Here is a 27,258-nt window from a genome sequence, read left to right on the forward strand (position 1 = left end):
CTTTCTCTTTCCAGGAATTGACATGTGGTGCTTCCTCTGTCTGAGCCAACAGGTGTATGCCCAGGTGAGTGTTACACCAGTGATTATTTTCACTGCCTCTGTCTGGACTGCTCTCTAGCTTCCAGACAGGTTTCTCTTTTCTGGGGGGGCTTCCAAGTTCCTTTCTCTTTTTTGAGGGGGCCTCCCTGATAGGGGTATCTTTTCTGAGAAGGTCAGTGGGCGTCACACTATTTAGGGTGTCTCTTTTTTTTAAACATTTTATTAAGGCATTTATGGTTTTAAAACAATAAAAGATACAAATACAAATGTAAACATACTTCAGTGCGTAACACATCCTTCCATCTCCCACTTTTTCAGCTATTTAGGGTGTCTCTGAAGGGTCTCCCTATTTAGGGGGTCTCTGGGACATTCTCTTTACCTAGGTGGGCATATCTTGATTGTGTGGGGGGGGGGGGGGGAGGAGGGTGGCCCTTGGATGTACTTTGGGGGCAACTCCCTCAAGCACTTACCTTCTTGGCCCATGGCAAGGTCCACCACATCAGGGCCACGCTGGAAAATATTTTAAATGATTCCTGCCCACATGGTTCCCAGCCCAGAGGACCACACGGGCCCGGAGAATATGGTGCTAGGCCCACTAAGTGGATGCAAATGGATCATTAAGATCCATTTGCATCTGCCAGCTGGTACGCTGGGGGCCAGAGCATCGGAAACGGATCGGCGCCCGATTCTCCACCTCATCATCATAATAATAATAAACTTTATTAGTGTCACGAGTAGGCTTACCTTACATTGGGATTTTGCTGTTTCCTAACTATAGAAATAGGATGGAGGGCTGTAAAGGTGGAGATGAGATCTTGCAATTTATACTACCCTCTGGGGATAAGTTATTCGTCGCTGGAGACCTGAAATTTAGGTTTCTGTATTTGTTCTAATGTACAATAAAGACTCAGTAATGCAAATTGTGTTGAGCAGGTGGGTCATCCTTCAGTGTCCTGATGTCCACCACAATAAAAAAAAGATTTGGTTTCCTTAATGTAACTGAGGAGTACAGTCTCACTTGATGTCCTGTTTGAAGATTTTAAGTGTAAATAAATATTAAGAGCCAATATGTAGCCATGTGATGCAACTTAATATTTTAGATCATTTAAATAATTGGTACTCCCTACAGACTTTAAACTTAAGAATCAAGCTACATTCTTATTTCATTTCTATTGAATTTATCATTCAGCCTCAAAAGCATTGGAATTATTATTATTTGTGATAACATTCACCCTTTTAATATGCTCAGCTATGAGAATAAAATAAATATCTTTTTACTGTACAGAATGTAAGCAATCAGGAGCCCCGCTACTGATGGTGAATGGTGGAGAATTTCACCCAACAGCTATCCTCTTCACTATTAATTACACAGCCAATTTTTGTGTCATCTGCAAATTTCCCAAGCATGTCTCCCACATGCAATTCCGAAGTTATTAATATGGACAGCAAACAGAAAGGGGCCCAAATCTGAGCCCCGTGAAATGCCACTGGAAAGTGGTTTCCATTCGCAAAACATACAGTCATCATTACCCTTTGTTTCCTTTGAGCCACCATCTTCCCCTGTATCTCAAGGGTTTTTACTTTTCTGACCGATTTGCCATTTGGAACCTTATCAAAGGCCTTACCAAAAGCCAAGCAGACAACATCCACTGTGCCACCCTCATCAACCCTCCTTGTCGCTTTCTCAAATAATGCTATTACATTAGTAAGACATGATCTCCCCCTAACAAAACTTCGCTGATCATCCGTGATACCCCTGATTAATCTGTTCCTTTCTTTTTTTTTTAAATTTAAAGTACCCAATTTGATTTTCCCAATTAAGGGGCAATTTAGCGTGGCCAATCCACCTATCCTGCACATCTTTGGGTTGTGGGGGTGAGACCCTCGCAGACATGGGGAGAATGTGCAAACTCCACATGGACAGTGACCCAGGGCCGGGATCAAACTCAGGTCCACAGCGCCGGCGGTGAGGCAGCACTGCTAACCACTGCGGCACACGTTGCCTCAAATCTGTTCCTTTCTAAGTGACAGTTTATGCTATGTCTCAGAATTGATTCTAATAATATGCCCACCACTATAGGCAGACTGACCGGCCTATAATTATTTGACTATCTCTCGCACCTTTTTAAAATGATGGTACAATGATCCCTGACCTCCACTCCTCTGCGACCTGCATCTAGTGAGGGTTGGAAAATGATCCTCAGAGAACCTATTTCCTCCTTGGATTCCTTTAACAGTCTGGGATACAATCCATCCAGCCTTGGTGACTTATCAACCTTCAAGGACATCAGTCCCTCCAGCAATTCCTCATGACTACATAAAGCCACAAATGAAGACCTGGTCCTAGACACTGCAGAGTGCATAGAACATAGAACAGTACAGCACAGAACAGGCCCTTCGGCCCTCGATGTTGTGCCGAGCCATGATCACCCTACTCAAACCCACCCTATACCCGTAACCCAACAACTCCCCCCCTTAACCTTACTATTAGGACACTATGGGCAATTTATCATGGCCAATCCACCTAACCCGCACATCTTTGGACTGTGGGAGGAAACCGGAGCACCCGGAGGAAACCTACGCACACACGGGGAGGACGTGCAGACTCCACACAGACAGTGACCCAGCCGGGAATCGAACCTGGGACCCTGGAGCTGTGAAGCATTTATGCTAACCACCATGCTACCATGCTGCCCATGGTACAGTGCAGTATCCTAGTTTTGGTTACAGCACTTCATTTTCTTTGAAATATGCCTTCTGACTTCTGAAATGTCTGTCAATAACCTTTCACAAGCTGCTGCTCCAATAATGTTTACATAATGAATCATCCTGGAAAACCTGGTCAGGAAGTAGCTTTCTTCATTTAATTGCCCATCACACAAAAACGTGAATGAGAATTAAATCAGTTATTCTTTCTGAATTCTTATTTGCACGAGCTCAGGAAGGGGATACATGTGGTAAAATGTGTTGGGAACAGTAAAAATAATCCTTTATGGAAGCTATTTTCTGTATTTTACTGCTCAGCCCGATGCCGAATGTCAGATTGAAGAATTAATATACAAACGCCACAGGGGGCTGCAATAAATTGAATCTAAAACTCAGACCAAACCAATTGTGACCAATTACAATTCCAACCAGAACCGAGTATTTGGATTGGGAAGTGTATTCTGCCACAATATCCAATATAAACACAAAAATAAATACAAAAAGGTAGAGGAATATTAATTTCCAACATTTAAAAAAATGGTCTCATCGGTGATTTGACAATCCATATGGTCCTAAAATAACCATGGTCCAAACCTTCCATGGAATGGCAGAGTTCGACCTCATACCAGGTCGGAGAGTCACCGGGGGCGCGGGAATCACACTACGCCGCCCCAACATCGGCTCGCCGATTCTCCGGCCCCAATTTCTGGGCACCAGCGGGATCGCCGCCGCACCACTCAGCCCCGGCGATTCCCCGGGCCTCGACGGGCCAAGTGCCCGCCAAGTTTGGCCGAGTCCCACCGGCGTGGGTTATGTATGGTCCTAACAGACGGGACCTCGGAGTTCTGTCTGTGAGGGCCGTCCTGGTGGGGGGATCCGACCCCAGGGGGAGCTTCCACGGTGGCCTGGCCCCCAGTCGGGGCCTACCGGGGGCCGGTGCGGAGACGGGAACCCATGCGCGAACTCGCGTCGGCTGTGGCACGCCGGTTTTTGGACGCCGGAGTTTCGGAGACCACTCCGCCGTCATACTAGCCCCCTAGGAAGGGGTGGATAGCTGCCAGGTGAGGCCCGTTGACGCCAGAGTTGCTCGCCAACCTCTTCACATCGGCGTCAGAACATGGCAGCAGGATTGGAGAATCCCGGCCTATAGACTCCTGTTTTCTACTATTTATCCCTGATCCTTCTATCTCAGAATCAGCTGGTATGAGTTATATGAACATACAAATTAGGAGTACAGTAGGCCAATTGGCCCCTCGAGCCTACTCCATCATTCAATAAGATCATGGCCGATCTGATTGTAACCTCAACTCCACATTCCCACCTACCCCCAATAAGCTTTCAACCCCATTGTAAATTAAGAATCTCTTTAGTACCTCCCTAAAAATATTCAAAGCCTCTGCTTCCACTGCCTTTTGAGAAAGAAAGTTCCAGAGACTCCGGACCCTCAGAGGAAAACAGTTCTCCTCATCCCTGTCTCAAATGGTGAGGGACTTGCAGTGGCGGATGTGTGATGAGCAGATGCACACGTGGTAGCTCCAGCCAAGGTACTTTGATTTTGTCCCTTTTGCCTGAGTCATGGGCAGTTGCGGTGTGAAAATTTGTTTCGTTTTATGGGATAGGGTCTCATAAAAGTAATGCTCAGTAAGGACAATACAAGGCAAGGGATCATTGTCAGTCTCAGAAATTCCTCGAGCCTCAGTGGGAGGGGGGAACATGGTGGAGGCTTCTGCTGTGTCGTTGGTCTCTCCATGATTGATTAAGAGTCGACTGAGACATTGAAAAGCTTCTTGATGGACAAATTTAAGAAGCAGCGGCAGGCGGTCACTGAGGACCTGGGGAAGGCAATGGCGGGGGCTTTGGCCCCTATTTCGGGCAGCTTTGAAGAGTTTGAACCGGTGGGTAAAGGTGCAAGATGCGGTGATTCAGAAGGTGGAGGTGGCGCTCTCAGACCATTGTGATCGGATTGTCTTCCTGGAGGCAGATATGGCGTTGCTGGCTAACGAGCGTAAAGCGTTGAAGGCCAAGGTGGACAATCTAGAGAACCTCTCCAGACGGCAAAATTTAAGAGTCATTGGGCTACCGGAGGGTTTAAACTGTACGGACTATATGTCCAAGATGTTTGGAAAGTTGGTGGGAGAAGAGGATTTGCCATCCCCTCCTGAATTGGACCAGACCCACCGGTCGCTAAGGCAAAGTCTAGATCTGAGGAGCCACCACGGGCTACCAGCGTCAAGTTTCACAGATACCAGGAAAAGGAACGGGTCCTGCAGTGAGCGAAAGACCACCAAGTCTGTAGATGGGAGGGCCATGTCATCAGAATATATCAGGATGTTGGGGAAGATCCGGTGAAATGTGTGCAGCATTCAATAAGGCCAAGGCCGTGCTGTACAAGAGCAACGTGAGATTTGGTGTGGTGTACCCAGCTCATCATCGGGTGGCTTTCAAAGACAGAGATTATTACTTCGATCCACCAGATTATGCAAATAAGTTTGCCAGGAAGCATGGACTGGGGGTGAATTAAAATGCTCAAGGACCAAGATGTTAGGTTCATCTGCATTTGTATTTATTGTGGGATTTTTGTACGGTGGGGGAGGACATGGGGTTGTTATGGAGGTTTGCTGTTGAGTTTTTTGGGGGTGAAATTGGGGTTTGAATATTGTACTGTTGGAGTTGTTTGGGGCAGTGGAGCAGGACGGGACAGGCAGCGCAGAAGGGCAGCATGGCAGGGCAGTGCAGGGTGGCAGGGCAGTGCAGGGTGGCAGGGCAGTGCAGGGTGGCAGGGCAGTGCAGGGTGGCAGGGCAGTGCAGGGTGGCAGGACAGGACAAATCAGTGCAGCACGGCAGGACAAGTCAGTGCAGCGTGGCTGGGCAGGACGTGGCTACGTGTTAAAAAAGGGAGCATGTCCTAGCCTTCACCTGACCTGTCTTACGTCGTTGGTCTTTGCTGGTCCTTTTCTACTTCAGTTGGGATCAGAAGTCCCAATTGAAAACGGGTAGTATCATTGAGTTGGGGAAGCTTTCCAGGTAGCAGCAATGAGCTCACCATTGCCTCTGACACGAGGATCAGGGCCAAGGTTTATTTACAGATACAAAATCCCCAGGACAACAAATAAAGCTGTTAATAGAGTTACAGGAGCATAGAGAAAAAAAGGTCCTTCAGCTCGAGTCATTAACCGTGTCTGATCTATACCTCAACTGCATTTATCCACCTTTGCTCCATTATCTCTCCATCTGCTCTCATTCCTGAAAATGCCAATTGACTCAACATTTACAGCCTTGTGGTGCACTGTGCAAACGTGTAAAGTACCATAAGTGCCAAAAGGCATATAAAGCAGTCTGATGGCCCAGTATAAAATGATTAGGCAAAACATTTGTTTAAAAAAAACGGAGTAAGGCGGCCCGGTGGCACAGTGGTTAGCACCGCCGCCTACGGCACTGAGGACCCGGGTTCGATCCCGGCTCCAGGTTACTGTCTCTGTGGAGTTTGCACATTCTCCCCGTGACTACGTGGATCTCACCCCCACAACGCGAAGGTGTGCAGACTAGGTGGATTGGCCACTCTAAATTGTCCCATAATTGGAAAAAAAAGAATCGGATACTCTAAATTTATTTTTAAAAACAGAGCACAGATTTTTTTTTTTAAATGTTTCCAATTAAGGGGCAATTTAACGTGGCTAATCCACCTAGCCTGCACATCTTTGGGTTGTGGGGGTGAGACCCACGCAGACAGGAGGAGAATGTGCAAACCCCACACGGACAGTGATCCAGGGCTGGGATCAAACCCGGGTCCTAGGGGCCGTGAGGCAGCAATGCTAACCACTGCTCCACCGTGCTGCCCCCTGTGCCCACAATTTAACAACCCCAGGTCCGGCCAATTTCAGTGGATTTTTGAACAGCTCGCCACATTTTCCAGCACTGCTCCCACTGTCCCAGGGCTGTAAAATTCCACCCTTGGTTTGAACGATCCAATGACACAAAAAAAGGAAAAGAGAAAGGTCTTGCCGAAGCAAACTGAGGAAACCCAATTATTTCATCTAATGAGACTGGATCAATCCTTTCATAGTTCAGTGCAGAAAGAGGTCATTTGGCCCGTCGGGTCTGCACCGACCCTAGGAGAGATCAGCCCAGCTAGGCCCACTTCCCCCACCCTATCCCCACAACTCTGTAACTCCACCTAACATGTACATCTTTCGCTCTGCTAATTCCGGCATATTTACATCTTCTGAATACTTCGCAAATGTTATGAAATACATAAAAAAATTAGCTTCATGTATCATTGTATTGTAAAGCACCTTAAAACATATTTGATCCCAAATCATTACTTGATGCCTCGATTGTTTGACTTTTTGTTGCTTTTCATATCTTCCTTAAGTTAATATATTCATAAATTTACCAAATGTCATTTTTCTTATATTGCCACAGATAATTCGCCCAAGTCTCTATCCTCTAGTTGAACCAAGGCCATCGTAATTACAGAGAAGGTAAATGTCTGTCCAAATCAAAGAGGAACCTGGTGTGGTTACGAAGCTTTCTTGGAAATGTGTGATCAGGCAACGGAGACATTCTAGTTGATTCCATCAGGTTTACCACAAAATAAGTTGCACTTAGTGTGGAATCCAATCTCCAAAATTTACCAAATGGCAGAAGCATCCTATTTCTAATCATTGTTCACTTTTGACATCACATGCATTACTTCAATATAAATATTCAACAGCCCCCCCCTTGAAGATCTTGGGGCAGTTACATCACCACAAACTGGGATTAATGAATATCGGACGAGATCTTCCAGCTGTTCACACCAGTGGGATATTCTGGTTCTGCCGCTGCCACAACACCTCCGGGGCTTCCTGGTAGCATGAGGTGGATTCAATGGGAAATCCCAGTGACAGCGGCGGAACCCAAAGATCCCGCCACCAAGAAACATGTCACATGCTGGAGGCCAGAGAATTTCACCTAACATAGTTTTCCTTACGTTTGAAGCTTCACTGGCAACTTCAAACAATTATTATTAGTGCAGTATGTTTTCAACCACCTGCTTTTATATTTTACCCCTGCCTTCATTTCTATTCGTCAACCCGATTCCTATTTTCCACTCTCCTTTTTTCCGAGGAAACTCTCTTTTTCTCCCGTCTTTAGATGCGAGTTTGGAGTCGTCCAGAACATAAACTTTTTCCACAGAGCTTGCGAATCCCCCTCAGAATATAATGACAAGTGTCCTCTACAAATGTGGCAGGTCTGTTCACTGTTCGGCCTCCAATTCCCTGTCTGTTAAAATGATGGCCTTCACTACGATGAAAGTACTCATGGACCAGTTTATTAAATGTCAAGATTTATTTCTGGACATAAAATACCAACCACAAACAAATGAAACATGGCCTCGGAGTCAATCTAAAAACGGGTGATGACAATAGTAATAAAATGAATGACCTATTCTGGAACTTATCAATATAAAATCAGATCAGCAGATAGCAGAAAACAGACACTTCCATTTAGGCTGAGCTGGACTTAAATCCAGGTCTCAGAGCTAAAAATGACCTGGTACTATCATGACTCCGCGCTTGAATTCTAATCAGTTTACCATTTAGAAGGGCAATTTTTAAAAAACACATTCAAACTTTGTTAAAAATAATAGGCTTTTTCCCAAAACAAGTTTATGATTTGACTTTAAATAGATATCTTCAACAAATTAAAATTTATGATTTTCTAAATTTTTTGATCATCATTGTTTGTTACTTATTTGGAGTCAGAAATATCATCAGCATGCAAAATTGTTCTTATCGATATACATCAGTGGACTCTTTGACATCACATTTCCTCTTCTCTGGGCAAAGTAGGCCAAAGAAAAATGGAAAACTCTCTGATAACTACTGTATATTTTTTAATAAATATATATATATATATTCACACACATTTTATATATATATTATATATATATATATATAAATGGCTGTCAAGCCAAGAGCTTGATTATAAAACTCTTCTTGTATCGGAGAATAATTTCATAACACTTAATGCAAGTAATTAACATTTCATTAATAGTCAAACATATAAAATGCTTACCAGGGCAAAAAATAAATAAATAGTGTTTTTGCCTCTAGCTTTTTTTTTAAAAAGAAGAGTGCATTTTTCACTGCACAAAATGATTGCTAACATCTAAAAACATAAGCCACATCCAATAGGATAATCAAATCATTGACTGTCTAAAAACAATGCAAATCCAACTAGCAGTGGGCCATAGTAATGAGTCAGTGCAGAGCCTTGGAAGTTAAAAATGAAAAGATCTTTCAATTCCGTTTTGTTCAATTGTGGATGCAGCAACTCATGAAAAGAGCAAAGGACACAACTGACAGTAAGCAATCTGTGCAGAAAATTCACGGAAATTGCTTTCTTTTTAAGAAAACAATCAGGACAGTACAGCAGCATCTCCAACACGCTTTAAGTTATACTGATAGGTGCATAACAATTGTTCATCGAACGTGTTATGTTACCATCGAGCTCATTCCAGATTTTTAGGGATTATGGTTTGACATTAAATACAAAGAACTAACTCATGAATAAATGCATCATATTATGCCTGAGGGTGTTGAAAATAATTAGTGAAAACTTGTTAAGATTACAATCTCAGAACAGAATGGGTTGTGTTCATATTCGTTCCTCTACCAATTACCTAGAGATAAAAAGTGAACTGTTCTGAATTTGTGATATAAATCGATTCAGTTAAGTAATGCACCCAAACAATAACAGCCAAGCTATTCATTTTTGCTCTTTGAACTGATGAACTTATAGTAACCACAAAAACGTCAAGAGGAGACAATACCAAACCACAGTTCCAATTCTTTCAATAATGTTAGTTTATGTACAAAGTGAATTCATTTGTTTTGTGTAATTAAACAATGCTGTGCTGCTGAATTTTATATAGTAAAATTGAAATGGGTCTGAAATGCAATGGCTTGGCCGACTGGGACTTTCATTCAATCCAGCTCCAACTGACTGGAGGAAATTCTTTTTCTCTCCCTCTATGCCAGATGTGAAATCATGGAATGTTACAACAGGCTACTTGGTTCATAAGGGCCGGGGTTATCCCCTACCCAGCGGGGCGGGGGGTCCAGGCGTAGCGGAGTGGCGCCAACCACCTTTGGGGAGGACCGACGCCGGCCGGCGCAAATGGCCTTTGGCGCCCCGCCAGCCGGGGCCGAAAGGCCTTCACCGGCCGGCGGAAGTCCGCGCATGCGCCAGTGCGTCAGTGGCTGCTGACGTCATACCGGCGCATGCGCAGGGGAGGGGGTCTCTTCCACCCCGCCATGGTGAAGGACATGGCGGGGCGGAAGAAAAAGAGTGCCCCCACGGCACAGGCCCGCCCGCCGATCAGTGGGCCCCGTTCGCGGGCCAGGCCACCGTGGGAGCACCCCCCAGGGCCACATCGCCCCGTGCCCCCCCCAGGACCCCGGCGCCCGCCCGCGCCGCCAATCCTGCCAGCAACAGGCGTTCATTGATTCCCGCCGGCGGGAAAGGCCTGTCAGCGGCGGGACTTCGGCCCATTGCGGACCGGAGAATCGCCGCGGGGGGACCGCCGACCGGTGCGGCGCGATTACCACCTCCGCCGATTCCCGGGTGGCGGAGAATTCGGGCCCCGGGGGGTCGGAGAATTCCGCCCCTGGTCTCACTTTCAACTGCCCTCTGTGTGGCAGTAATCAGATAGGGGATTGGATGAGGCAGTTAAAATAGAGGAGAGAACTTACCCACTCAAGTCCCGAAAGACATGCTGTTAGATAATTTGGACATTCTGAATTCTCTCTCTGTGTCACCGAACAGGCGCCGGAGTGTGGTGACTAGGGGATTTTCACAGTGACCTCATTGCATTGTTACATAAGCCTACTTGTGATAATAATAAAGATTATTATTTGTGGAGCGAGAAGACAACTAGCATAATTGATAGGAAACCGGCTATAAAACAGAAGTAGGAGTTAAACAAATGCTGTTCAACAGGGATCAATACAAGAATGACTGTTGCTCCCCATTCATTCATATAAACAATTTGGACTCTGCATTTGGAAGTAAAATATCAAAATTGACAGATGACATTAAATTGAGCCAGCAGTTAAATTGAAGCCAGCAGTTAATGCTGAGGAAATAGTTATTTGCGATTATTTTAAATTTGGTGCACTCGTTATCGTCTCAATTGCCAGAGGAAACAACTGCTCAATGTTCACCCGATTTGAATCCTTCAGAATCTTGGAAACCTCTCAAGTCATCAGGTAACATTCATTTTCTTACACGAAAAAAGTGTAAGAAAGTGTAAGACAGGCAATTCTCCATTGCTGTTATATCCAAGTGAATCGACCTTCTACATTGCTTCAATGTCCTCCCTTTAAATCTATCTGAAACTATACATAATACTCTTGCACACGTTCAACACTACTGTTAGGATTTATATTTCTGCCAACAGATTTAACGATTTTTACACCTGACAACAGAGCAGAGAATCCTTATACTCCATTTGAAATCTTACAATTAAAGTTGCAATTCCATAGTCATACTTCAAAAATGTATTAATCTACATTTTCTACATCAAACAGTCTGCATCTATCATCTGTCTATCATATGGGCATTTCAATTACCCCCTGCATATTCTTGTCACAATATCTTCATCCCAATTTGATTCTTCCAGTAAATTTCAATATAGGTTCCATAACATCTAAGTCAAGGTCACATTCTTCAAGAGAATCAAGGGTTACGGGGAAAGGGCATGAAAGTGAGGTATGTCAGATCAGCCATGATACTATTGAATGGTGGAGCGGCCTACTCCTGTTCTTATTTCTTATGGTCTTCAAGCATCAAACTTATCTCAACTCATACCTTAGTTGGAACATTTTTGATTACATGGTTAGCGCCTCCTCGAAGACCTGGAAGTCTGCTGGTATAGTAAATAAAAAGCAACTCCAAAACAGGGTTGGGAATGTGTTTGGACAGTCTCCCTCCAATTCTTAGCAGTCATAAAACTAGTGCACAAAGCTGCCAACAGCTCAGCACAATCTGGCAGACATTCAGAAATGCCAAAAGACTGGCTAGTGAGAAAAATGGAATAGTCACATGTATTCCTCGGAGTTTAAACTCAAGGCAAAGGGGGATATGCTCTGTGCATGGCCGAATATTAATATGCCTCATTTAATATGGAAGAGGAATTTAGGATCTGTCCTTTTCCAAACTACAGGAAATTCCATATTGTGCAATGTGTTTGTTCCATTTAATTTGAAGCCACACGGAGCAGTGAAACAACTTAACTACTTTCTGAAAGGGATTTCAATTAATTTTGTCTGTGGTACTGTAGTGCACATGTCATCAGATTTAGGACTGCAGTCACCTTGTTTACCAAATAATTGTCTACCTTTTGAATATTCATCTCTTTTCTTTTTCATTCAGAAACAAAATTTGTGTGAAAGACTTTGAACCATATCAAGGAGATATTTTCTCATCCTGCTGTTTGTGTAATGTTGGAGCCATGTGGGTCTGAAGTATACAGACGAGATATTTTCATCAGGAGGTCAGCCAACGATCTTGATGTCCAATCCAACCATGCCTCATAAACACTTTTGATTGGGTATACAAGACATGAATGAGCCTCATTATTCAATCGATCCAGCATCATGTTCATGACGCTCCAGTGAGTCTTTGATCCTCGTTTCAATTAAAAACTCTGTATTCAGAGGCCTTGTGGACTGAAAATAAAATGGACAGCTTCCGACTGTGGCTTTAATTCACGGGGTTGAGCTATAAGACCATGGGCGCCACTCTCCGCTCCCCACGCGGCGTGGGAGAATCGCGGGAGGGCCCCCCGACAAAATTCACGCCCCCCCCGCTCGGAAGAATCGCCGCTCGCTGTGAAAAACGGCCTGCCGTTCGCGGCCGTTTCACGACGGTGGCAAACACACCTGGTCGCTGCCGTCGTGAAACGGGAGTGAGAAGCCCGTTTGGGAGGGGACAGGCCCGCGATCAGTGCCCACCGATCGTCGGGCCGGCGTCCAAATCGGACGCACTATTTCCCCTCCACCGCCCCGCAAGATCAAGCCGCCACGTCTTGCGGGGCGGCTGAGGGGAAAGACGGCCACCGCGCATGCGTGGGTTCGTGCCGTCAGCGTCATGACATCAGCCGCGCATGCGCAGGTTGGAGCCGGCCAACCTGCGCATGCGCGGCCGCGTCATTCTCGGCGCGACGCCCCTATGGCCGAGATTTACGGAGCGCCGCTCCTAGCCCTGCCGGGAGGGGAGAATAGGGGGCGAGGAGCGGCCTCCGAGGCCGTCATGAAACTCGGCTGAGTTCACGACGGCCCTCCCGATTTTTCGCGGGAGCGGAGAATTCCGCCCCATGTCACTGCAGCAAGGTGGAGCGCCAAATAAATTTGTCAAAGGATAGTCACAATACCGGATAAGCTGGGTCACTGTCTGTATGGAGTTTGCACATTCTCCCAGTGTTTGCGTGGGTTCCGCCCCCACAACCCAAAAGATGTGCAGGGCAGGTGAATTAGCTACGCTAAACTGCCCCTAAATTGGAAAATAATGAATTGGGTTTTCTAAATTTTTTTTTAAAATACTGGATCAGGAAAGACCATTGTGGTCATAGAATAATAGAAACTGTATGACACAGAAGAGGCCATTTAACCAATCGTGTCTGTGCTGGCTGAAGAAACGAGCCATTAGCCAAATCCCAGTTTCAAGCATTTGGTTCGAAGCGCTGCAGGTTACAGCACTTGAGGTGCATAACCGGAGTTGAGGGTTTCTGCCTCTACTACCCTTTCAGACAATGAGTTCTTGACCCCTACAACGCTCTGGGTGAATAAAACTTCCTCATCAGCCCACTTTTCCTTCTGCCAATCACTTTAAATCTATGCCCCCTAATCAATGGTCTCCTTGCTAAAGTAAATAGGCCCTTCCCATCCATTCTATCCAGGCCCCTCACAAATTTGTATATTTCAATCAAATCTCCCCTCAGATTTCTCTGTTCCAAAGAGAACAACTCCAGCCTATCCAATCTTTCCTCATAACTGCAATTTTCTAGTTCTCGCAACAACCTGATAAATCTTCTCTGTACCTTCTCTGGTGTAATGGTGGGCGGGATTCTCCGACCCCATGCCGGAATCACCAGCGGGCATCGCGAATCGCGCCAAGCCACCCCAATGCTGGCACGCGATTCTCCACGCAGTGGAAAATCGGCGCTGTTGGCGCCAGTGTAGTTGGCGCGGCGCCGTCTCTACGCAGCCGGCTCGCCGATTCTCTGGCCCAGATGGGCCGAGCGACCGTAAGAAAAGAGCCGAGTCCCACCGGCACCGTTCTAACCTGCTCTGGGTTGAGTGGCAGCCTTTGGGGTCCGACCTCAGAGGGGGTGGGGGCCTCCGATGTGGCCTGCCTCACGATTGGGGCCCACCAATCGGCGGGCCAGCCTCTGTGCCTGGGGTCCTCCTTTCCTACACGCCAGCCCCTGTAGTCCTGTGCCATGTTGCGTCGGGGACGGCGCGTTGAAGGAGGCCACTGCGCATGGGCGCCGGCGCAACTGCGCATGCGTGGATCCCGCGACGCACAGTTCATGCCGGGATCTGCAGCAGGAGCGACGCGAACTGCTCTAGCACCGTGCTGGCCCCCTGTAGGGGACTAGAATTAGTCGTGGAAGCGGCCCGTTCACGCCATTGTAAAACGCGATGGCGTTTACGATGGCGTGGACACTCTGCCGCGGAATGGGAGAACCCCGCCCGATATTCTTTCTTGAATGAGGTGACCAGGATTGTACACACTACTTGTGGCCGAACTAATGTTCCAGCATAACCTCCCTGCTCTTATGCCTCAGTTAAAAAGGAAAGCACTCCATATGTCTTCTTACCCATTTTATCGACATGTCCTGCTAGCGTCAGGGAGTTGTGGACACTCACTCCTAGGTCCCTCACCTCCTCTACTCCTCTCAATACCCTCCCATCTGTTGTGCATTCCCTCACCTTGTTCAACTTACCCAAATGCATCACCTCACATTGTTCCAGATTGAAATCCATTTGCCACTTTTCTGCTCACCTGACTAGTCCATTGATATCTTCCTGCAGTCTATGGTTAACCTCCTCGTTATTAACCACACAGCCACTTGTTGTTTCATCTGCAAACTTTTTGATTATTCCCCCTACATTTTAGGTCCAAATAATTAATATACACCCCAAGAACCAGGGAACCCCATTGGAAACAGCCTTCTAGTTGTAAAAACACCCAACAACAATGACTCTTTTTTTATAAACATAAACATAGAACATACAGTGCAGAAGGAAGCCATTCGGCCCATCGAGTCTGCACCGGCCCAGTTAAGTCCTTACTTCCACCCTATCCCCATAACCTAATAATCCCTCCTAACCTTTTTGGACACTAAGGGCAATTTAGCATGGCCAATCCGCCTAACCTGCACGTCTTTGGACTGTAGAAGGAAACCAGAGAACCGGAGGAAACCCACACACGTGTGGTACCGTGCTTTGTTTCCTACCATTGTGACAATTATGTATCCAGATTGCTACATTCCCCTGGATCCCATCGGCTTTTATTATTTTTAACCAGTTTGCCATGCTAAAAACTACATGTTTATGAGTGTCACAAGTAGGCTTACATTAACACTGCAATGAAGTTACTGTGAAAAGCCCCTAGTCTCCACAGTCCAGCGCCTGTTCTGGTACACAGGGAGAATTCAGAATGTCCAATTCACCAAACAGCACTTATTTCGAGAATTGTGCAAGGAAACCGGAGCACCCGGAGGAAACCGACGCAGACACAGGGAGAACCTGCAGACTCCGCACAGACTGTAACCCAAGCCAGGAATCGAACCGGGGTTCCTGGCGTTGTGAAGCAACAGTGCAAACTGGTCAAGAGTATAAACAGTATTGCAGTTGGGGCTGGAGGATTACACTGTGCAAACTCAGAATCACCTACAAAAGATTCTGGCCTGATTTTTTCAGATAGTGGGTGTGGTAGTCACCACTGATGTATATATTGTATGTAGAGGATGTCGGTGTAGGTGTTTTGTGGTAAGGCCCTGTACTACAGGTACGGGGGTAGTTTCCGGCCTGCTGGCTCCGCTCAGTAGGCGGAGCACGGTAGCATTGTGGATAGCACAATTGCTTCACAGCTCCAGGGTCCCAGGTTCGATTCCGGCTTGGGTCACTGTCTGTGCGGAGTCTGCACATCCTCCCCGTGTGTGCGTGGGTTTCCTCCGGGTGCTCCGGTTTCCTCCCACAGTCCAAAGATGTGCGGGTTAGGTGGATTGGCCATGATAAATTCCCCTTAGTGTCCAAAATTGCACTTAGTGTTGGGTGGGATTACTGTGTTATGGGGATAGGGTGGAGATGTTGACCTTGGGTAGGGTGCTCTTTCCAAGAGCCGATGCAGGCTCGATGGGCCGAATGGCCTCCTTCTGCACTGTAAATTCTATGTAATCTATGTGCTCCCAGTACAGCAGCCACTTCGCCAGCTGCTGTAGGAGGCCACACATCTTAATGTAATAAAGCCTTGATTGCATCCAACTCTCGTTGTTGTGTAATTGATCGTGCATCAGTGAGGTCTCGCTTGCTGCCATCTGAAGAGTCAGTGGGGAACACAACTCCGCGGACTCGGAGTGTTACGCAGCCATGATCGGCCAGCAGCTCTTCAATCCCTGCAGCCACAGTGCTGCAGTGGACGGGCAAAGAAATGCAAGAGGATATCGGAATCTAAGCAGAGGCACTGAAGGTCCAGCTAAGTTCAAGGTTTCACAGGGCAGGGAAGGCAGGAAGTGGACGATTGGGATCTCGGGGGAAGAGGCCGTCAGACCATATGGGTGGAGTGTGACTTCAGATGGGGACTTACGTTGGAGGCGCCAACTTATTTTCCTGCTCCTGCAGTGTTACCTCGGTGTCCCTGAAGGATCTCTCCTTGTTGCCCTCCTATTTATCATCTACATGCTGGCCTTTGACAACACCTTCCAGACACATGACATTAGTTTTCACACATGCACAGATGACAACCAGCTGTACCTCACCATCACCTCTTTAACTCTTCCACCACTGCTGATTATCAGACTAATGCTTATCTAACAGTACTGGACAAGCAGAAATGTCCTCATTGGGAAGACTCAAACCATTGTTCTCAGTCCCCAATTGTTATAAATATCTGATTCCATAATTTAGAGGTATAACTTGTAGTTTTAGGAATATAACTTGTAGGTTGGGGAGTAAATGCTAGATAAATGGAAACATTGAATCATAGAATCCCTACAATGCAGAAGGAGGCCATTCGGCCCAATGAGTCTGCACCAACATCTGGTGTAGAAACTGATAAGTAAGCTTAAAATAAGTTCAATTGAAACAGACTTGGGAATTATGGTTCAAAGTGTTTACTTCAGTGTTTCTTCAGAATTCGAAGAGAGAAAACATAAACAATGGTTGATGCATCTTTGAGATTTTGGTAGGGGCAGGAGGTCTACAGATGTCTTCATGAAGTATTTAAATTATTTATCGCAGATCAAATATTCTTGGAAATGAGAGTTTCTTGCTGGAACCAGCAAGTCTGGGGAGAGGACAATTATATCTATTAAGGATTCAAATTAGTCAAATTGGGCCATAAAATCAAAGGGATTGTTTTGAAGGTAAAAGAATTACATTTCTGTTGGAGCATCCCAGGTGTGGCACATTGCAAAGGAAGTGCTCTTTTGTGTTTTGCGTTTTTCTGTGTGTTTACTCACAGAAGTAGGCAGTCCGCAGATCAATTTAGGAAGAGACAGAGACAGTTGTAGCTCACCAAGTTGAGGAAGCAAAATAGATTAATGTGAGCCATGCTTGCAGAAAAAACACTAACAATAGTTTTCTCTATTGCCCGGTTTGAATTTTGCCATTGATTTCTCCAACTATCACTTTTCTTATTCACTTTTCTATCTTTTGTTTTTGTTTTTGATTTAACTTGGTATCGGTAAAGAGAGAAAACTGCCACGAGCAGTAAAGTAACTGTGGACCAGGAACGTAGAGCAATTAGAAACCAATGCACAAGGCAGCTGTGAAAAAGTTTGAAGTTGGTGCCAAAAAAGGTGGATAACCTTCAACAACCTGATAAGCAGTCAAAGATGGGCAGCACGGTGCGCGGTGGTTAGCACTGCTGCCTCCCGGCCCCAGGTCACTTGCCTGTGCAGACTAGATGGATTGGCCACGCTATTAAATTGGAAAAAAATGTATTTAAAGGGCAGGACGGATGCACAATGGTAAGCACTGCTGCCTCACGGCGCTGAGGTCCCAGGTTCGAACCCGGCCCTGGGCCACTGTCCGTGTAAAGTCTGCACATTCTCCCCGTGTTTACATGGGTTTCGCCCCCACAATCCAAAGATGTGCAGGGTCGGTGGATTGACCACACTAAATTGCCCTTAATTGGAAAAAATGAATTGGGTACTCTAAATTTATTATTAAAAATATATTTAAGAAAAAAAATAAGCAGTCAAAGACTTTCTGTAGGACAAGTCATAGTGGAGAAGGGAAGGTTTGAGTTTAGGATACTAGTCTAAAGAATCTGTCATTGTATTTTACTGTGCTTTTGATGTAAAGAATACGTACTTCCCCAAGACACTGTAAAATCAGTAGTATTCATCTGGTCATTAAACATGAACGGACCCCTCAGGAATTATAACACACTCAAGCGTGCGATCTTACGGCTGTTCATAGCGGCAGGATATTCCGGTCGAGCCGACGTCACACCCCACCATGGGTTTCCCGGTGATGTGGGGTTGATTCAATGGGGAATCCCATTGACAGCAGTGGGACCAGAAGAGACCATCGTCGGCCAACGGCAGGCCACCGAGAAACACACAGAGAATAAACTCTGTTCCCAGTTACCTACGCCATCACTCTCCCTGGTAACAGTCAGATATTAAGCCAATATGTTCGCAACCTTTGTGTCACGTTTGTTCCGGAGATGATTTCCAACCTCATACCCACGACATCACCATATCCATTTCCACCTCCGCAACAACTTCGAACATCTTGGCTCATCTGTTTCTGAAACCCTCACCCTTTCCTTCATTACCTCTCGACTCAACTATTCCAACACATTCCTAGCTGGTCTCCCGCATCTATGCTCCATAAACTGGAGATCATCCAAAATTCTGTCATCCATGTCTGAGCTTGCAGCAAGTCTCGTTCCCCCCACCTCCCCTATGCTTGCTGTTCTGTATTGGCTACCGGTTGGTGAACGTCTTGATTTTAACATTTTCATACCAGTTTTCAGATCTGTCCAAGGCCTTGCCCCTCCCTATTTCTGCCATTTCTCCCCACAACCCTCTGATGCTTGCGTTCCTTTAATTCTGATCTCTTGTGCACTCCCATTTACAATTGCTCTTCCATTGCCGATTGTGCCTTCCGTTGCCTCTGGCCCAAGCTCTGAAATTCTCTCCCTATACCTCACTTGCTTCTGTACCTCATTTTCCACCTTTAAAACATTTCTTCAAAGCTACCACCCTGACCACGCTTTTGGTTCTCTGATCTAATAACTCATTATGTGGCTTGCTGTCACACTTTGTCTCAAAATGCTTCTTTGAAGCATCTTGAGGTGTTTCATTATGTTAAAAGTTACTATATAAATATATTGTTGCTGTCACGTCTATTTGGGGTGCCCCTGGCTAAAAAATGAAGAATCATTACCTTAGTTTCCACAAAGAGATCAAAAGGTTGCTTGTTCCCAATACTCAAAGTGTTTCATTCCAATTTCAGTGTTGGAGAGGCTATTGAAATGGCACCTTCGCTGATCAATGCAGCTATCTGCAGCTTGAATGATACCATGGTGATACCATCTCCCTTCCAGCAGACTTAAAATGTGATCCAATTCAAGTTTCGGGTTAAAAATGTAAACTTGCACGTGACACACCAAGGTGCCAGTTATTATTGTTTTTTTTTATAAATAATTTTTAATATAAAATATAACAACAAACAATGACATGCAACAAAATAACCCATAACAACTGTAACACCCCCCAGACCGTATCAACGCATGTATCATATCCCCCCCACCCCCCCCAACCCCAACAAGAGAACTTAAAAATAAATTAAAATTAAATAAACAAACATAGTCATCGTCTCCCCCCCTCCCCCCGGGTTGCTACTGTCCCAGTACCCTATCGTTGAGCCAGAAAGTTGAGGAAAGGTTGCCACCGCCTAAAGAACCCTTGTACCGATCCTCTCAGGGCGAATTTGACCTTCTCTAGCTTAATAAAACCCGCCATGTCATTGATCCAGGTCTCCACGCTTGGGGGCCTCGCACCCTTCCATTGTAGCAAAATCCTTCGCCGGGCTACTAGGGACGCAAAGGCCAGCACACCGGCCTCTTTCGCCTCCTGCACTCCCGGCTCCACCCCAAAAATCGCGAGTCCCCATCCTGGCTTGACCCTGGATCCCACCACCCTTGACACCGTCCTCGCCACCCCCTTCCAGAACTCCTCCAGTGCCAGGCATGCCCAGAACATATGGGCATGGTTCGCTGGACTCCCCGAGCACCTGACACACCTGTCTTCACCCCCAAAGAACCTACTCATCCTCGTCCCAGTCATGTGGGCCCGGTGCAGCACCTTGAATTGGATGAGGCTAAGCCGCGCACACGAGGAGGAAGAATTAACCCTCTCCAGGGTATCAGCCCATGTCCCGTCCTCGATCTGTTCCCCCAGTTCCCCCTCCCACTTAGTTTTCAGCTCCTCTACTGACGCCTCCTCCACCTCCTGCATAACCTTGTAGATATCAGATATCTTCCCCTCTCCGACCCAGACACCCGAAAGCACCCTGTCACTCACCCCCCTCGCGGGAAGCGAAGGGAATCCCTCCACCTGCCGTCTAGCAAATGCCTTTACCTGCAGATACCTGAACATGTTTCCCAGGGGGAGCCCAAATTTCTCCTCCAACTCCCCCAGGCTCGCAAACCTCCCATCAATAAACAGGTCCCTCAGCTGTCTGATGCCCGCTCTGTGCCAACCCTGAAATCCCCCATCAATGTTCCCCGGGACGAACCTATGGTTCCCCCTTAACGGAGCCTCCATCGAGCCCCCCCATTTCTCCCCTATGTCGCCTCCACTGCCCCAGTTATTATTGTTAATCAGATGAGCTTTACTGTTATGAGGCAAGCGTGGTACACATTTGATCTGGGCTTCCTATCAATACAGGTTTTCATTAAAACTGTATGTTAATGTTGAATAAAGAAACAATTTAAAATGGCAAAATATTCTGGAGGCAGCAAAAAAATGGAGGCTTTGTTTGCAGAATTATATCAAGAGACATAGAACATAGAACATTACAGCGCAGGTGCAGAAAAAACATTTATATCTTCCCTTCTTCACCAGAACGTTCTGTCACTGGCGAAACCCTTCATTATGTTTGCCCAGAATACTTGAAGGTTTTTGCACTGGAACTTAAGCTTACTGGAAATGGGGAACAGTGCGGAGCCCACAACAGAGGATTTAGGACCTGTTTAAACAGTCCAAGCAACTGTATCTTCTTACGGAGACTGAAGTATCCTTACTGAGGTATGCAGTAAAAACCTGGAAGCACCGGTTAGAATACTTAATTCAATGGAAAAGGAAAAGAAAGATGAGATTAGGAGAGAAAGAAAGATTGAAGAAAAGGTTTTTTTTTTAAATTAACTTTTAAAAATCTCTAACAATATTTAAAGTTATGCAGCCCTGACCCTTCACTTATGCTGGGTCAAAATTCTAGATTGCCCTTGCTAACCACACCATGGGTGTGCCTACACCAGATGGACTGCAGCAGTTCAAGAAGGTTGCTCACCTTCAAGGGCAATTGGGATGGATGACAAATGCTGGCCTTGCCAGAAACAACTACATCATATAAAAGAATAAGTAAATATATATAAAAGCTAATTTGAGGGCCCAAGAGCTTATTTGGTTGTAATTACGATCCAAATTATAATTAAACTTCAATTACATTGGAAGGATCAGTCCAACTTTTTTCTGACATTTTTAGTGGGTAAGCACAGCAACCCAATGCCCTTCCAATATTTCAGACAGCACCATTAACATGATAAAGCTGCAAAGGTGCCACGCAGGAAGGTTATCAAACAGAATTTAGTACCAAGCAACATAAGGAGATACAAGGACAGGTGAGCAAATGCTTGATCGAAAGAAGAACCAGGCAACAACTCTCTGACTTTCCTTGTAGTCCTGGGCCGAGCAGTTTCCATACCAGGCTGTGATGCAGCCAGATAAAATGCTTTCTATGGTGCATATGTAAAAGTTGGTAAGAGTTAATGTGGATATTCCAAATTTCCTTAGTTTCCTGAGGAAGTATAGGCGCTGTTGTGCTTTCGTGCTGGTAGTGTTGACGTGGGTCAGGACAGATTTTTCATGATGTGTACCCCGAGGCATTTGAAGCTGCTAACCATCTCTACCTGAGTCCTATTGATGCTGACAGGGGTGTGTACAGTACTTTGCTTCCTGAAATCAATGACCAGCTCTTTAGTTTTGCTGGCATTGAGGGAGAGATTGTCATCACTGCACCACTCCACTAGGTTCTCCGGGCGCGATTCTCCGCTCCCCACGCCGGGTGGGAGAATCGCGGGAGGGCCGGGCGACTCACGACACGCCCCCCTGGCGCCCCCCCCCCCCCCCCCCCCCCCCCCCGGCGATTCTCCCACCCCCCGCTCGGAAGAATCGCCGCTCGCTGTTTTTCATGTCGACCGCCGATTCTCCGGCCCGCATGGGCCAAGCGGCCTGCCGTTCCCGACCGGTTCACGATCGGTGAACATGGGCGCCAAATGCTCGTTTGAAGCTTGTGCTGGGCGGAGAGGGAAGTAAGCACCACAGCCGTGCTTGGGAGGAGACTGGCCCGCGATCGGTGCCCACCGATCGTCGGGCCGGCGTCTCAAAGCAACGCACTCTTTCCCCTCCGCCGCCCCGCAAGATCAAGCCACCACGTCTTGCGGGGCAGCGGAGGAGAAGACGGCAACCGCGCATGCGCGGGTTGGAGCCAGCCAACCTGCGCATGCACGGCTGACGTCATGACGGCACCGCCGTTGCGTCATTCTCGGCGCACCGCCTTGACGCAAGCGTCAAGGCCCGGCGGCCGAGAGTTACGGAGCGCCGCTCCTAGCCCCCCGGGTGGGGGTAAATATGGTGAGAGGAGTGGCCTCCGAGGCCGTCGTGAAACTCGGCCGAGTTCACCACGGCCTTCCCGATTTTTCGCGGGAGCGGAGAATTCCGCCCTCTATCTCTCTCCTGTATTCTGACTCGTCATTATTCGAGATCCGCCCACTTTGGTCGTATCATCAGCAAACTTGTAGATGGAGTTGGAACCAAGTTTTGCCTCGCAGTCGTGTGTGTACAGGGAGTAGAGTAGGGGGCTAAGTACGCAGCCTTGCGGGGCCCCGGTATTGAGGACTATTGTGGAGGAGGTGTTGTTGTATATTCTTGCTGATTGTGGTCTGTGGGTCGGAAAGTCGAGGATCCAGTTGCAGAGTGAGGAGCCAAGTCCTAGGTTTTGGAGCTTTGATATGAGCTTCAAATTCCTAGGTGTGCACATCACCAAAAATCTGTCCTGGTCCACCCACGTCAACGCTACCACCAAGAAAGCACAACAGCGCCTATACTTCCTCAGGAAACTAAGGAAATTCGGCATGTCCACATTAACACTTACCAATTTTTACAGGTGCACCATAGAAAGCATCCTATCGGGCTGCATCACAGCCTGGTATGCCAACTGCTCGGCCCAAGACCACAAGAAACTTCAGAGAGTCGTGAACACAGCCCAGTTCATCACACAAACCTACCTCCCATCCACTGACTCTATCTACACCTCCCGCTGCCTGGGGAAAGCGGGCAGCATAATCAAAGATCCCTCCCACCCGGCTTACTCACTCTTCCAACTTCTTCCATCGGGCAGGAGATACAAAAGTTTAGTATTCGATATTTCATCACATCAGTCAGTGGTGTTTTCAGTAAGCGAATTACTATATATAATGTAATAATTTTCCCAGGACACAGAAGAAAGGCCCAGTGGTACAGGTTCTGTACAGGAGGGGGACAAGTCACATTCACAGGAAATGAGAAACTGTTGAAGGAGAAAAGGTCTATTTCATAAACCCAAAATGTTGCAAGGAGAGGAAGCAAAGGGGAAGTGAGAAGCAGCTACTGAAATGACAGTGAATGGTTTATCCTCCTATCTGACAATTGTGAAGCAAGCACGAGTAAAAGGTCACAATGCCAGTCAGCATTTCAAAAGGAACAGTCAATCCCAAGCAGAGAACTGACCACGATATTAAAACCAGAAATGGAGGGATCTGTACCTGGAAGGACAACTTGCAAGTTTAGATGGGCTATGGAAAAGGTTTGAGCTGCCCAGAGGGAGTGAGTTTAGGTATCAGTGGGTACAGGACTTTGAGAAGCTGCCAAGGTACTGGGAAGCAGTGTTTGGGACATTGTCTAAGATTATCGGGATAGAGGTCAGGCCGTACCTAATGGTGATGATCTTTGGGGTCTCGCAGGTGCCGGGGCTGAAGGAAAGGGAAAAGGCTGACGTTATTGCGTTTGCTTCCCTAATTGCCCGGCGGAGGATTTTATTAAATTGGAAGGCAGACATGCCACGAAGAGTGACAGCCTGGTTGAGGGGGCCTGTATGACTTTCTATTTTTGGAAAAGATCACATTTGAATTAAGGGGGTCGGAGGAAGGATTCGAGACGTGATGGGGATTGATCATTACTATATTTGAAGATCTATTTGTGGCGGAGAGGGTGGGAATAAGAGAGAGCAAGGGTAAAACAAGATAAGATTGTACAAACTGCAAGTTGTCAATTGTTTTGTTGGATTTATTAATGTTCTTGTTTATACATGTTTGGAATAAAATTAATAAAAAATAAATGCAAAATTAGCACAGTGAACGGTCAAATAAATTATCCACAAGTAATTTTACAGTCTCAGGGGTCGAATGGACAGTGTAAACTATGTGGTTTTGCAAACCCCACCAAGAGATGAGCACCTTGCTATTAATCCTAGATGTCTATTGTTCTACTGCATATAAATTTCTGTTATGATTTGCACAAAGCCAAAGAAGGACCAGAAGGCCAGCTTGGTATTATGTGGAGCAGCAGTGACTCTCACTACCTCTAATATGGGTGAGGTATACTGGCAAGGTCATCATGTGTGTTACAGCTGACAAGCCTCCATACACCATTAATTTCAACTCCAGAGGGTTTATATAGTAAAGTCCAAATGGCCTAACAGCTGGCAATAGCCACATTTGAAATGTCAAAGTCTCTTCTTAGAATCAACAGCTATAAGCTGCAACAGATTGATAGTTTTCCGACATCACCAATGCATAGCATCTCTACTTGCAAGGGCATTGGAGGTAGGGTGGGAGGTGAATCTCCATCAGAAACCTGCGGCAACTCCCAGGGCAGATGAATGATCCATTTGACAGGTAGTTAAGGAGCACATCTATACTGCAGTTTTATGATATTGCTCGACAGAATGCATTATCATATCCACATCCAGTAAAGGTGTAAAGAGACACAGCATTCAAAAGGATTAATGTTTCCTGTTTTCCAAGCTATACAGCAGCAGCTGACATTATTTGTGAAGGTGTCTAGAGCTCGGAGCATTAAAACAGTCTGCAATCTGTGATATCTTTCTTTTCCTTTCCCCCTCCACCCTAAATGTATGCAAATACTGTGCCTACAGGCTGCCTGCACCTCAGTCAGGCAGCCAGGGAGCAGATGAGCAGGAACGCTCTGCTGCCTCTCCCATCTGACAGTGATAGATGATCAGCCTTAATGCTCAGCTCAGGCTAATACATTCGGGCCTCTCTTGCCTTCTGTTCCAAAATATTGTCTCCTTCAACCTGGTTTCCTGCGTGAATCATAGGTCAAGCAGTTGTCTCCCCTCTTGTTTTATCTCGCTTTGGTTCAGTCTGCCTTTTAATTTAACCAGCATAACAGTGCATTTCTTTTAGTGTAACAAGGTGAAATGTGTAGCATTGTGTTTGTTTGCCACTACAATTTGTGTGCAAAACAGCCTTCTCACGTTTCCAGTTTCTTCTGGCCCATGCAGGTCTTTCTCCAAATAAATACATTTTTGTTATCGTTATTAATTTCATAAAATTAATTACTTTGTATCATTCATCTACTATGGCTGTGCAAATCCAAAAAAATCATTTTAGTGCACAGCTCATCGTCACAGTAACACTCATCACCAATCCTTCTGGGAGATGAAATAGATGTATTCAGCTAATCCATTGACACTGTAACTAACATCAATGCAGAAACGGCCATTATAATGGCAGCGTATTCTTGTAAGTTGACAAAGCTAAAAGAGATCTACAATGTAACAAAAAGATAGAGGAATCGGCACTGACTATTCATTTCTCTGGCTATGCGAGCAGCATTTCCTTTATTGTTTTTCTATTTTGTCCCTGTTCAAATAATTTTATTACCCAGACATTAATTTTGCACTTGAAAATGAAATATTATACATAAATGTTTTTCCACCGGCCCAAATATTGCTTTTTACGACCAAAACAATACCCTTCATTCAAGACATTTTTAGCCTCGTGTATGGCGTTAGCTATTCATGTCTATCCGTTCCGTCTGCAATTTGTTCTGAATGCCACAACATTTCCAGGAGTACCATATGCACAACTTATGAACCGTTCAAGTCATTCAATGGGTTGGAAATTTTTCTTAACTGCTTGAAAATTCCACTAGCAATACATGAATCTGATTTTGGAGAGATATGGTCACCTATCTGAATTCCTCACACTCGAAACACAACGTTCCGTTCTGTGTTCCATTAATAAGGTCTGGATTCTGCTGCTCGTATAATACAAAAGGTTTTCCTCCAGTAAAGGCAGAAAGATTTCAGTACAGAACTTAGAAAGCATGTTTGAAGAAATCTGATTTATTATTCAAACAATGCCTCTTTAAAACGAAAGAAAAACATAACATTTTCAAGAAAGTTCATGTCTGTGGCCCATTAATTAAGCGCCCTGAGCCAGACGACGGATGACACATATATCTGTATGTTGGCATAGGACACTGCAGAAAACTTTCTCGGTCCTGGAAGCAATTAATAAAACTTAACTAAGCAAAAAAAAAAATGGCAGATCCTCCATCTTTTTCTACCTTCTATTTCTCACAGCTGGGATGATTCCACAGATCTTTAAAAATGGCAGATTGGACTCTAATGCAGAATTCTTACGTTTCCAACAGACCTAATTTGTTTCATCAGGAAGAAGGAGGTTAGGCATGTTTCACAGAGGAGAGAAATCGGAACTCAACAGGGCCATCTGAAGTCAGTGCGGAATTCAAACAAACGCCATTTTGACTGGTGCAAGGGCATTAGTCCGCAGCGTAGGAGTCATGTATTTTATGCAGTTGGCATAAGCTCAGTTGCAAGGTGGATACGGGCTGTTTAAGTATCACGGTCTGATGTTTATGTTAAATCCCTGCCTCTTAAAACATGGGAAAAAAGGATTACGCTGTTAGTGAGAATT

The 27,258-nt window shown here is 45.9% G+C and overlaps 1 protein-coding gene and 1 long non-coding RNA gene across 4 annotated transcripts in view; one reads left to right on the forward strand and one right to left on the reverse strand.

The window, feature by feature from the left end:
- The window catches only part of msra (methionine sulfoxide reductase A), a 492,501-nt gene that overhangs the window by 319,306 nt on the left and 145,937 nt on the right, over positions 1-27,258 (reverse strand). The window lies entirely within an intron of this gene.
- On the forward strand, positions 14-21,331 carry LOC119967454. Its single transcript, XR_005460987.1, has 4 exons — positions 14-64; positions 7,168-7,226; positions 12,166-12,406; positions 21,101-21,331. It is a non-coding gene; the product is annotated as an uncharacterized LOC119967454 (long non-coding RNA).

This window comes from Scyliorhinus canicula, chromosome 6, assembly GCF_902713615.1.
Source record: "Scyliorhinus canicula chromosome 6, sScyCan1.1, whole genome shotgun sequence".
Taxonomy (NCBI): domain Eukaryota; kingdom Metazoa; phylum Chordata; class Chondrichthyes; order Carcharhiniformes; family Scyliorhinidae; genus Scyliorhinus; species Scyliorhinus canicula.